The sequence below is a fragment of the Bombus pyrosoma genome, linkage group LG5 (assembly GCF_014825855.1).
Source record: "Bombus pyrosoma isolate SC7728 linkage group LG5, ASM1482585v1, whole genome shotgun sequence".
Classification (NCBI taxonomy): domain Eukaryota; kingdom Metazoa; phylum Arthropoda; class Insecta; order Hymenoptera; family Apidae; genus Bombus; species Bombus pyrosoma.
In genome coordinates, this window is record NC_057774.1 from 6,471,085 (window position 1) to 6,484,144 (window position 13,060).

At 44.0% G+C, this 13,060-nt stretch overlaps 1 protein-coding gene across 3 annotated transcripts in view; it reads right to left on the reverse strand.

Moving 5' to 3' along the window:
- Positions 1-2,046: 2,046 nt before the first annotated feature.
- Positions 2,047-13,060, reverse strand: part of LOC122567707 (sodium/calcium exchanger 3) — a 121,681-nt gene continuing 110,667 nt past the window's right edge. For all 3 annotated transcript variants that reach the window (XM_043726585.1, XM_043726584.1, XM_043726582.1), the window contains one exon: positions 2,047-13,024. The gene's annotated coding sequence lies outside the window, so the exon portion shown is untranslated. The remainder of the gene's footprint in view (positions 13,025-13,060) is intronic.

Sequence of the window (13,060 nt, forward strand, 5' to 3'; positions counted from 1 at the left end):
TCGAGCAGCCTGAGCAAAGCAACTAAATTATTTCGATACGGAATATCGCGTGGTTCGTCATAGCGACAGAGAATGCACGACGAAAACAGCTAATCGCGTGTAATTGCGTTATTAAATTTATTTCAGGGATTAATTCGCCTCCTATCGAAGTATTTCAAGCGCGAAACGCTGTTATCTGTTTTGTTGGTTTCTCGGGCTGGCATCAGACGATATCTCTCCGCCCTGACTCGCCTCTAATTAAAAAAGGCAATTGCTCGCGGTTTATTTACGTTTAGACGTAGCCGCTGCTTTCCTCGAACTCGGTCGAGTATTTACGCGGTAGCGGAAAAACGCTATTCGCGAACGAATTTCAAAATGAAACGCGTCGTTCCGAAGGACGGAAGTGAATTACGGGAAATTGAATGGTCACGGAGGCAGGCGCTCTACCTAAATTATCCTCGTTATCAGTGGTGAACGCTATTAACGAACGCATTATTCCGACGAACGTAATGAAAGCCGATCAAGTATTCGTACACATCGGCGAAACTTGTTAAGCGACGAAAATTAATTTTCATGGCGATGGCTACTCGCGATGAAAACTCGGCACGACTTTTTCGAAACGTTTACGGTTCGCCTTCGATCGAGAAGAACCGGGCCGCGGCTTTTTACCGGAATCGAATGCATCGAAACGCAGAGCAGAGCAGGAAAATAGATTGGTTTTTGGTTCGTTCGGCGGAATTTATTCGTCTGGATTTTCCGTGTCTCGTAAAACTCACCGATGACACGACGAAGATAACGTCGAACCGGTGTTCAAGGAATGTTAGTCGTATTAGCCGCGAATAATTCAACGCGTCACGTTCGCTTATCTCTTTATTTATTCATAACAAGTCATCGAAAAACATATCACAAACGCGTTGCACAATTTTCAGGGAATTCTTTGTAAAGAAAGAAACGAGAGCGGTGTATTCTCCGGCCGAAAATGAGATCGAACATCGCGATATCTGGCGCGGTATTCGTGCAACACAGGAAACTACTTAACGATAAAACGAGCAAGTTCTCGGAGCGAGCCTCGTTACCGCCGCGCCACGCCATCGAGTCTCCTTGTTATTTATCGCGTAGACCATTTTGCGGCCATAATAGGTGAACCGTGTCAGTCTCGCGTCGACACCTCTAAAACCACCCTATATATTATATCAGCGAGGATTCAGCAGCGAGTAAGACCCATTGTTCCCGGAGACACAATAGGACCATTTCCAAGCCAATCAAGCATTTCTGCAAAACAATTAGTACTTTCGCGTTTGCACAACAGCCGGTTAATTTGTAAGCCGCGATGTACACGCCGCGATTATCGATTAATCCCTTTCACGGACGATCGTTCTCTCCCCTCCACTCTTTCCCGTTTTTTTTCCCCTCTTTTTCCCTTTCTTCTCACATTTTTCTCCGCCACGACAGCCGGAAGTCGTTTCAACGACGGAGCAGAAAATTTTCTCTTCTCCATTTGTTCCGAAACGATGGAACATTCTTGACGGAACGGCGTTCGTTTTAAGACAGTAATAACGCTTTTTCGTCGACTTGGCCGAATTTCGCGTATGGCGAACGAGTAAAGCGGATGGCGATGTAAACGACGTGGGAGGATAAGGTGGTCGTAAGACAGAGTGATAAACGGCGACGAAAGGTCTTAAGTTTACGAACCATTACGATCCATTAAAGTTTCACGGCGATCAGACTCCGGCATGAAAATTATTAAACAGTATTAGGCCACGTCGTTCCTGGAACGGGTCACTTAGCGGTGTCCGTAAACGTCCATTAAAGTTCAAGGTGTCGGTTAATGATTCAACGAATCCATCGGTCGGTCGGTGGGTTAGCGCAGGGGTTGGCGCGCTCGGTCGATTCGTTGCGAAAGTTTCTCACGGTTTATCGAGGCTCTGGGATTATTCGTGAAAGTTGAACGACCAACTGGACTATCAGGATCTCGTGAGGTAATTAAGCTTTGGTGGGCAGGAGCGTTTGCAAGGGGACATGGTCCGAGCCTGAACGTATCGGAATCAATCGCTGCGCCGATGTAAATAACATTTAATGTCTGTATATTTTGCACTTTCGACTCAGTTACAATTAATTGATTTCTTAGTCGATCGCGTAATGCTGTTTCGGCACGCGTGATCCGCTTGCGGTCGAGCAACGAGATCGACCACCGACTACGACGAAGAAAGAGTCTTTCATCGCGTACACGTAGAACGAGTTCTTTCTAAAATATCTCTTTGGCTTTGTATCTTCAGTTTGTGTGACTTCACGCGAGTTTCTTAGGATTCTTCGCCTAACGATTAACCTTTCCTTCAGTCTCCTCGATTTTTCCAGAGGAATATTTCTTCGTTGCGTCGAAGGCAAGCGGCTTCCGTCGCTTTCTCTCTCTCTCTCTCTCTCTCTCTCTTTCTCTCTCTTCCTTTCTCTCCCTCTCTCGCACTCTTCCTCTCGCTCACATTCTAACTGCTCGTTCTCGCAACGAGCTTCTTTGGCTCGATTCTTTTTAGTTTTCTTTTTCTTATCTGTTTTGTTTTTCCTCAGGGGTTCTCAACGAGATCGTACATCAACAATTAACACGTTGTTCGTCCCTTCGTCGTTTGCGCGTCGTTCAAGGAGGGGGAGGGCAGACAAACGAATCCTCGAACAGTTCACCACGTTCGTTCGATCGAAGCGCGTAGAGCACTTGAATGGCCGCAAGCGACGAACGACGAATCCACAGTATATAATAATGCCAATAATAATGAGCGTAAGCATAAAACGGCTTAACGTCTTACAACGATTTATGAAGGAACCGGACCCCGGCTCTTTCTTGCTCTCCTGTACAATAGGAATTATACATAGAAGACGGAACATAAAGCTTTATCGCTTCTCATAGTAGAAGAACGAAGCGGAAAGATCGATACTTTCGCATAATGGGACACCGGGTACTTCCAGGCTGCTGGTTATCTTTCAGACCTATCTCAAGTCGATTTCCTCCTACAGATATAGAATTTTTTTCGGCGCACAGATACACCGTTTTGCATCTTTATCGAGTCTTTGTTCGCCAATGATTTTATCTCCAGTTAGTCCCATTTGGATAGACGAGCTCGACGTTAGAGAGGCGGTTACGAGGGTCGCGATCCTCAAAGTAAACGTATCGGGACGAAGAATTAAATTGATATGACTTTACTGTAGGTCGGTTGCTTTGGAAATTCCAATATACTCGTTCGTAATAGATTCGAAGGCCACACGACGGACAGACGATGAGTTGCCTTTCCTTCATCCTCTGACTTTTACGTCGTTTGCTAACCGAAAACAAGTATCTCTATACGAAATGTAATACAAATCGACGATATTTCGCGAGCAAATCTACCTTCGTTGATACGAGACTCATCGATCAAACAAGCCAATTTGATAAAAGTTTTTCAATAAAATCCCGGTGTTTAATGGCGAAGACAATTGTGACGTGGAATTGGCCAACGACGTGTTTAATCTCGAGATTGCTCTTCCGTAAAACGTTTATCGTGTTTTTCATCCGTGACCTTCGTCTATATCTTGTTCTGCGAATTTGTTGGCCGAAAGGGTCAAAATAAGTTGGGCGTAGTAACGACGAGCGCGACGCTTTGTTCATTACCGTACATCGCGTTATCTCGTTGTACGAGTGGGTTAATTGCTCGAGCCTCCTTGGGGAGGTATCGGCGGCAATACGATTACGCGATAAGTCTCGACCTTCCCGCCAGGCGTGACTGCCTGCTCTAGGTTGGTTAAACAGTTTCTCGATTCAAGCGATATACAATCGTGCGAACGCTTTTACGAGCGCAACGTAAACGTAATCGCATTTCGTTGTATGGCGCAAAGGTTGCGGATAACGTAAGTTCGTGCGTGACGTATCGAAACGCGGCGAACGCACAGTTACTTGGAATCAGATGGAACAAAGCGACAGGAACGAAAGGGATTAGGAAACGGATGGGATTAGGAAGAGGGAAGGGAAATGCTAGCGAAAAGATACGAAAGGGAAATAAATAAAAGGGCAAGAAGGAACAGGAGTAGCAATCGTATAGATTCGTATAGATTCAACAACGATTCGAAGCAACATCGTGGCAGATCGATCGCCTTCGATCAGAGGAACGAGAGGATTGGAAAAAAGAAACGGGATAAAAAGGGCGACAAAGATGGATAGAGTGGAAAGAACAGCGGAGAATCCGTGTGAAATGTCTCAGGGCACGGAGAATGTTTCCTCGTTTCTGCGGTGTTCGCTATGTTTAACCGTAAACTTCTTTTTTCTTCTTTTTCATATTTTTTCTCTCCTTTTCCTCTTTTACGTTACATTCAACTTCTCGATTTTATTACATTTTTTTTTTTCTTTTTAAATCTTCGCTATGGGCTTAAGTTCTAGTCGGAATTCTTACGCGCTAACGGGACGTGTGCCGTCCACCGTGGATCTTACGATTAGCAATCGATCGAACAGCGAGAATTATTCGAGGCCTCTGAACGACCTGCGAGGAAACGGTCAACGAAACGACGAACTTGAATATCGCCGATGCGAGCAAACGGACGAACCGTTCGCTCCAACTAAAAATCATATGCTTTACAGGTGCTCTATACTCTACTAACCGGTGCTCGTAAATATATTTCGACGATGGTCGAAAGAGAGGAACTAAAATAGTCGAAGAAACAACCGGCGACGATAGTCGTACGGTTGTCGAACGAACGATCTCCTTCGATCTCGCATCGATGACACTCGTAAATCTCATAAAATCAGCAATCTTCATCTTCTATTTACAACATGGCTAATTATAAGGTATCGATACTCTCTACACTCGTCCTAATCATCGGACAGATGTCCCTGATGCCAAGGAAGAAGAAGGTTTTACTTGTTTTTATTATTTGTTTAATTCTCCCGATCGCATTAACGCACCTATCGTTAAGTTGTTAGGCAATAACGCAACAATACATATATACATCGTTTATAATGTCTACTGGCGAGCAGTATTTTGTGTTGTATTACGCTTATACGGTAGAAAACTCAGATTCAATGTGCATCCACCTCTCCATTTCGTTCCGCACGCTTTTCTTCCTCCATTAGCGCGAGTGCCGCTCTCCGAGAATATCACCCCTCGTTCTCCACCTCCACTCTTTTCCGCTATCTACTTTACAAAGTTTTCATATCTTACGGTACAACTTTAGTTCTCGAAATGTTTCTAAGGAACACGGCCCGACCGCCCTCTTATAACTCTTTTCTTATTTATATCGGCATCGCGAACGAAGAAGCGAGTCCTCTCTCTATCGGGTCGCCGTTGTTTTTTCGCTCGTCGAATCTCATTTTTTTTTTTTTTTTTTCGTTCTTTGCCTTTCTTTTCTTTTAGCGCGAGGACGCCGGGCCGTTGGATAACGCGCGACATCCTCGATTCGTTCATCGAGGACGATACTATCGCGCGACGCGAGTCCAAATGGTCCTACATATACTTTTATGTTTGATTAATAACGCATCGTTTTATGTTTCTTTGGTGTCTCTACGAGAGTCGTGCAAGCGGTGAGTAAAGACGTCGATTTAAAGACAAACGTTGATCGATAGATCAAAGAGCAGGGATCTCGTGTATATACGTAGATATATAGATAGGAATACATTTCTTTTTTTTTTTTTTTGTTTTAGTTATAACCTATAGCGTGTATAGTACTTTAGAGAATGAGAGATAAAAGTGTACAAGTATAATAGTTTTTCGTGGGAGTAAAATCGAATAGAAATCTCGATACGTTTAGTGGGTATAGTAAGTTTAGTACGTTTAGCTTTATTTGTAGAAGAGACATGGCCAGCCCCGATACACCGATATATCTCGTCAAGGAGAAACGTTTCGATTAAAAGAAAATACGAGCGATTCGACGAGCTGCGGGAACGAAAGTTACGTTTTTATTTCTCACGCCAGTTCGTCGGTTCGTTTCGCGAGTCTCCGATTTGCGCGTGAATCGTCGCAACGATAAACGATAGTCGTTCGATTTACTCGCACTGTCGTCAAATTGCTGCGCGTTTCGCGCACAGACGACGACTCGCCGAACATTCGCTTTCGAATTGTTTGGTCCGAATGGAAGGTTCTCTCTGTAGAACGTTGGTCGTTTCGCGTATGCAGTTGACTAATCAACGGACGAAAGTCGAAACTAGCATATACCGAAGAAACTATAGAGACAATATCGCGTTCAATAGACGATTCTTCTGTTCGAGTTTGCAATTACATGCTGGTCCAGACTGTGCGTATAACCGTGAAGTTTGATTCTTTGGATTAATTGATCGATGCAGATACCTTGTTTCAGTGATAATTTGCACAACAACCGAATCATAACCAGAAACCAACTGGCTACCACTGGTCCGCGCGATTTGATTTTTTTATTTTTAATCGAACTTAGTTTACCCACGTTTACGCTAACTATAAAATCGACTAGCTATGTTTTAGTTAATTTTTCGTTTGAAAATCACAGCAATTGAAGATGTTAGAAGTGAAAATAGATAATCAGTGGTAGCTATCGATGTTAAATCAGCCTACTAACGCAGCCACATGATTCTACGTGATTGTCATAAAGAAACAACGAAATTGTTGTTAAAGATACGCAACTCTGGATAATATACGCGTATATATATATATATACATACATAGATACGTAGAATTGATAGTGACCAGAAGAACGGAATCATCGGGACCGTTTTCGATACGACTGAAAGTGATAAGTGAAGAAATGGAAATTGGTCTGAAGAATTCGATTTGATATATTCGGATAAAAGGACGAAAATTCGTTCCGCGAGTCTTTTCAAGTCTTATATATATCTCAAGAATCTGCATCTACCGGTTTTGGTTCCTTTGTTTTCGATAACAACTAAATCCTACCGATCGATACTTCGTACGTAATCTAGAAATGCCAATTTCTAAACTAAAACCCTGCTAATTTCTATCCAACTAATCGTCGCGATCGTTCAACACCTTTGTATAGAAAATACAAAACGTATAAACACGTTGGCTCGCCGCCTAACAAAGTATCTTTTATTACGAAAGTATTCGATTTAATCAACCTACGCGACAACATTGTTCGCTCGATGCGTTTCTAGTTGTTCTAATTCGTTTAAGTCGAGCCAGCGATGGCCGATCGCCTCGGGGAGGCTCTTTTTGTTTCGCATTCTTTTTCTCCGCAGATACGCGGTTCGTATAACCGGTACAGAGTACCTGGTACAAAGTAAAAGAGGGAAAATGGGAAAGAAATCGGCGTCAAAGGAGACGTCGGTTCCGACGAGCATCGAATCACGCGAATTCGAGCTATCAATTTTGCTCGACCCGCGATGTCTCTCATCCCATGCGACGTATTTGCAATCAATGTTACTCGCTCGAAGGTATCTGAAAACCTTTGCAATATCAGCGGCAAATTTTAGCGAGTTTCTCTCGACTCTATGCAATTCCACAGAGGGTTTTCGTTATCGATTCGCGACGTCGACGGGAGCTGGGGCTGGCCATGAGAAAACGACGTTCTTAAATTCCAACAAATAGAGAATGTCCATCAAAGAGCAAAGCACATTTTCCGCTCGCTGTCGTTCGATTCTAAGTATCTACTTAAACAGGAAACATCGGTAGGCATGATTAAATGGAAAATCCTCGAGTGCCGCGAGCGAGTATTATAATTTCCATTACTTTCGGTTTACGAGGTTTTGCCCGGTGGTCTGTTTGCATTTTGTTTGCCGGGCTGTTCGTTTCCGTTCGAGCGGAATGGCCTGGATCGTTTATTTTATCGCGAGTTCAATTAAGAAATTAGTTGTCCGAGTTTCCAATTTGTTTCAGTGCGATACAATTCGGTGAAAGAAACGCTGGAATTTTGGCCAGACGATAGGAGCACGGCACTCGGCAACGTTCCCTTTAATCAGCGTTCGACCTAATTCTAACGAGTGAAAAATACTTATCCGCGAGCTGTCGTTCGACAACGACACGAATTTCAAAATATTCCATCGGGTGAAAAAAGGTAGAAACTAATCGTTCGGTCCAGTGATCACGCGTCAGCCGCGTGATGCAACGAAATTTGTCGATGAGAATCAAACTTGTTCGTTCGCAAGGTTGGGGACGCTTCGCGACGATGCTCCTAATAGAAGAGAAAGAGGGGGAAAAACAAGGGAAGAAATGTAAAACGAGGATGAAGATAGTGCCGCTTCAAAAACGACGCTCGGCGAATAAAACGAGCGAATTCGAACGACCGTCCGTGGCATAAACACGCGGCCATTGAATTCGTTTTGTTGCAAGTCCGCTTAACAGGATTGAAAGGATCTTGCACGAGAGACTGGATGATTGGAGTAATTGGAATAAATGCACGAAGAAGAGAGATCGTCCGTTTCCATAAATTCTCGCCGATAACGCTGCTGGACGTGTCGATCGTCGAGGTACGCGTAGCACTTTTGATTGCGTCTGATCAATCGCTTCCATTTTCTCCGTGTGCGACTCGGTGCAACTGGCTGCAACGTCTATAAAACACCCTATCGATCTTCCCATGTACTTGCGCCACGAAATTCTGTATCCTGTGAATTTCAAGCGAGCTTCCGGCTCGTGTGAATTTCAATCGCCAGTGATGAATCGCATCCGATCGCGAGAAAAACGGCGCGACGCGACCTGCAGGAGACGTCGTTCCTCGAAGGGAGCGAAGGAGGTTTAGAGTTACGATAGAACGATTCCGTTTGTAATGGTACATACGAGCGAAAAGTTAAGCATCGAACGTTACACGTTAGTAAAATGGCTATGTTAGCGAGCAACGGACAGCCGTTTAGACGGCCAAGTTGCTCTCCGAAAGCAAATTGAAAGGTGAATCAGGTACTTAGTAGCAGAACGTATTTTCACGCGCATACCGTTTCCAGACGATGAAACGCACGGTCGCGACGAAGCACCTCGTTCAGAACAGAAATCGACGAGTTTTCTTCTTCTTTTCTCTCTCTTTCTCTCTCTCTCTCTCTCTCTCTCTCTCTTTCTTTCTTGTTGGTTGACGACGACGTTTCCCTTGCGATCGAAAGGCTTCGATAATTTTCTCTTGTATCGGTGACGATCGTTCGTCCAGCAGTCGAGCCTCGAGAACCTGGCAACTCTTCGGATCCCATTTACGGTTTATCACTTCAACGCTTTGCTATTGAGTGTCGTCTACATACGTCCTACTGTATGTGTATACTTATACATGTATATGTGTATATATATATATATATATATGTATATCTGTATATGTATGTATATATATTAAATCTCTTTGAACGGTTCTCTTATTAAAATATCTATATCGTATGTATACATACACTATATACTTCTTTTCTCCTTTATACACACATATGTATATCTGTGATCTTTTTGGCTGACATCACGGCCGTGTGTGGTCGCTTATACGATGCTTTCGCAGATTTTGCTTCTTCTGGTTTAAAAATTTGCTTCACCCTACTAACATCAATTTCCCTTCCACCCGAACCCACCTCCGGAGCGAAATGGAGTGAAATAAAACGCGAGGCCCTCGGCTGGGTTGTGTAAACGGTTATACGGCGTACACTGGAAGGTAGTACTCCGCGTAATTGGCTAAGGTTCACGAGGGATCGCGTGTTTTTTAACTCCGCTAGCGTCGTTTGCAGGCAGATCGAAGGGAAGAAACTCGACGGAGACTCCAACTTTCACATCGTGTTCCTTTGATTGATTCATTTTTTTGTTCTCCCTCTCGCGGACCATCAGGAATCACCGAAATCGATTTAGAGCAAATCTACGCGCGTGGCATTCGATCAATCGACAACTGTACACGGAATGTCGTACTATGCTTCGTCGAGATCGTTCCTCCATCGTTTCCCAACTGCGACCGAGTAGCTACGTACGAAGTTCAGATTTCCGGGTAAGTTTCTACGAAGAATTTTTTAAGAAACGAACCGTGAAAGATTTCCTAGACCTAGAGCCGAAGCGTACAAAAGATCCTCTTAATTTGAAAACAAATATCCCGATTAAAGATCAAATACACGTTGGTAGACTCGTTTCACAACGAAAACGGTTATTCTTGCGAGAGAAGGCTATTTCTTCGCAAGAGCTACTTCTTGCTCCTTCACGCGATAAGTTGGCAAGTGTAATTGGCTCGGATAACATCTCGAGCCTCGTCAAAGAAACTAATTCATCGTAGCCTTCGCTACCAGGATAATGGAAACATCGAAGAAGAATGATAGCTTCGATTTTCTTATGTGCGTTTGGTATTCGTTCGTCGAGCACCAACCATGTGTCTGCGACACTTCGTATAAACTGTACTGCTAGAGTAAATGCTGTTCCAGCGGTAACAGTGTGCGTGTATTTTCCTTTGAATTTCCTTTCGACGTCGAGTTATTTGAAGCAGCCTTCCTACGACCATCGAGTGACTCAGAAGCTATCTTCAAACGACCTTCGATTGATCTCACGGTGAAATTCTTTCTTCGCAGGAGAAGCATCGAAGAAACGCGATGAAGATTTCAAAATCGAACATTCTATCAAGCGTACCGTACAAGATTATATAACACGATTTTTAGAATTAACGACCTCCAAGTCCCAGACTCTGTTTCTGCGGTAGATTCGGTTTGCTTCCATCTGCGACTCGACGCAAAAGGAAACGCGGTAGCACGGTGCGGATTGACGGAGTGTTCTGGCCGGAATTCCGGGTCGTCGGAGTTCCGCTTGACCATCCGGTGAATCTTTCCACGACTCTTCCGCGTCTTTTTACTCTGGCGCGCGCGCGTTCAAGCCGTAGCCGCGTTTTCTCTTGCGTTTTTCTGCCTGCAAACGACTTGGTATTCGCACGAATTGATTCGCTCCCCGTGAAAATTCGGTTCTCCTACGTTCTGCGTCTATCGAGAGATTCTTCCCAGGTACACTGCCCTTGTTTCATCATGTCCTCGGACGAAAAGGGAAGCACGCCTATCCCTCGTACATCGTTTTGGAAATCGTTTAAAGGCTCTTTCGCAATCCGCTCGTAAATAACGAACACGATCACAATTCCTTTACGACTGGCCTCTTTTATCATTTTTCTGTTAATTACGCGCGATTCTAGGGAGATAAGGCTCGTTCGACGATCTGAGCGTGAATCATTCATCAGCTATGTCTGCAAGTTTTAACGACCTTGATAATTTTTGTCGTTCCTCGGAGATTAATAGACGGCAGAATTCTCTGCTATATTTAATCCACGACGGAAAGGCGAGAGTCAAGGACACGTCGATGAGAATCCGTATCGCGAGACTGATTCGTATCGCGGACGTGTTCTCCTCGATTACCTCGGTGCTCGGTGAAAATAATACAGTAATACTTTAGTCAGTTACAACCTTTGCAGTGTTAGTTAAATCTCTACGTAACTATAGGTTTTTAGACGAGTGGCCGTTAAGGACACGTTCAACTACAATAGATTCAGCCACGTGTCGGCCGGTCAATGTTTCGCTAAAATTAATCGAACAGTTGTTCTCACTGAGAACGTTTAATAAGTCACTGTGATTTTTCGAGTATCCGACGGATATCCGATATCAATGTCGAACCTCGAGCACACGGTCTCAGAAACTCACAATTGCTCGTATCGATGCGGCTGTTTTTAACGCGTGCTCGCTTTTCTTCTTCGTATGCTTCTATTTTTTTTTTCTTTTTTCTTTTCCTTTTACATCGTACGTGCTCTACGTCGTTCTACTAATGTCCGTTCAATTGTTTTAACGTTACTCGACGCGTCAGGTGTTGAAGCGACCCTCGATCAAAGGCAGTGAACACCAATGAAAATTTCGACATTCGAACGAAGGCCGCCGTACACCGTGCACGCGTCTTTCATTATGTTTGTCGCACTACCTAATTTAATTCTTAATAAATAGCAAACATGTTTCATCGTGGTAACGATCTAAGCAATCGTTGCGGCGAGCTGGCTTATTATCGAGATCGCGCATCTATTACTTTCTATCTCTCCTTTTATTTTCCGTTCGAGAGTCACGGCTCGATTTGTTGCGAATAGGCAAAACCACGGTCGAAACGAAATACTCCATCGGCGTATTGGCTAAATCGACAAATACGTTCGATGTAACGCGATTAAACAGGATGTTCGTTTAAAAGGGATCTTGCCAGCGTCCGAGGGATTCTAATCTCGAACGTTTGTCTTCCTATTCGAAGAATCTTTCCCCTTCGCGAGGGAGTCGGTGAATAATTTGCGCTTCCACTGTACATTGCCTTGCTCTCGCCGCGGCTATATATCTTCAACTTATTTATCTACGTGTAGTATTCCTGCGTGAGGTCGCGATTCGGACTTTTCTCATGCAAATCGATTCCGATCTACGACTTCCTTCGATATAACGGAACTCTACGGCCGCCCGGAAAACTTATCGCGACCGCGGGATCGCGACAGAATCGATGAGCGTTCGGAAAGGAGCATCGTATGATAATATACGTTTATATAAAATTAGCGACATCGTTCTCTGGCGAAAGAGGAATGGCAATACAATCCGCTACTAAAATACCATAGAAACCTGTGTTCCATCAAGGACTAAATAAATACGCTATTTATACGTACGTGTGTCTGTGTATATAATATATGTATATAATATATCCTTCTCTGATTTTTGTTATCTTGCATTCTATTTGATAAGAGCCGTGAACGTACGAGCCACGGCCGGAGACTAGAACGCGTTCCTTTCGTACGTTTTATTACGTTAAATTACGTTTAAGGCAAACTCACTTTACTTCCTCGCACACGTAAGCTTCTCCTTTGTCCATCTCGTATATCCTCCCTTCTCCTCTTCTACTCACTTTTCTCTTCTACTTCTTCCCTTTCCTGTGATTAACTGCTTTCGTTTCTTTCCCAATTATTCGCTCCTTCTCACACATACTCGCGCTCTCCCTTTCTCACGCTCATTCTCTCAGGTACCTACGCACATGCACGCATTCGATAACGCCACGCGATCACGTTCGTTGTTGTTCATCCCGTGTGTGGGAGGGTGAAAGCTACCAGTGATTTTCCGGCGCACAGTTCAGACAGTTCGTTCGCCAGCGAAATCGCACCCTTTCGATTCCACTTCCCTTTTGTCCTGAAAGTAGCAATGATAAATCAGTTAGATAAAGAA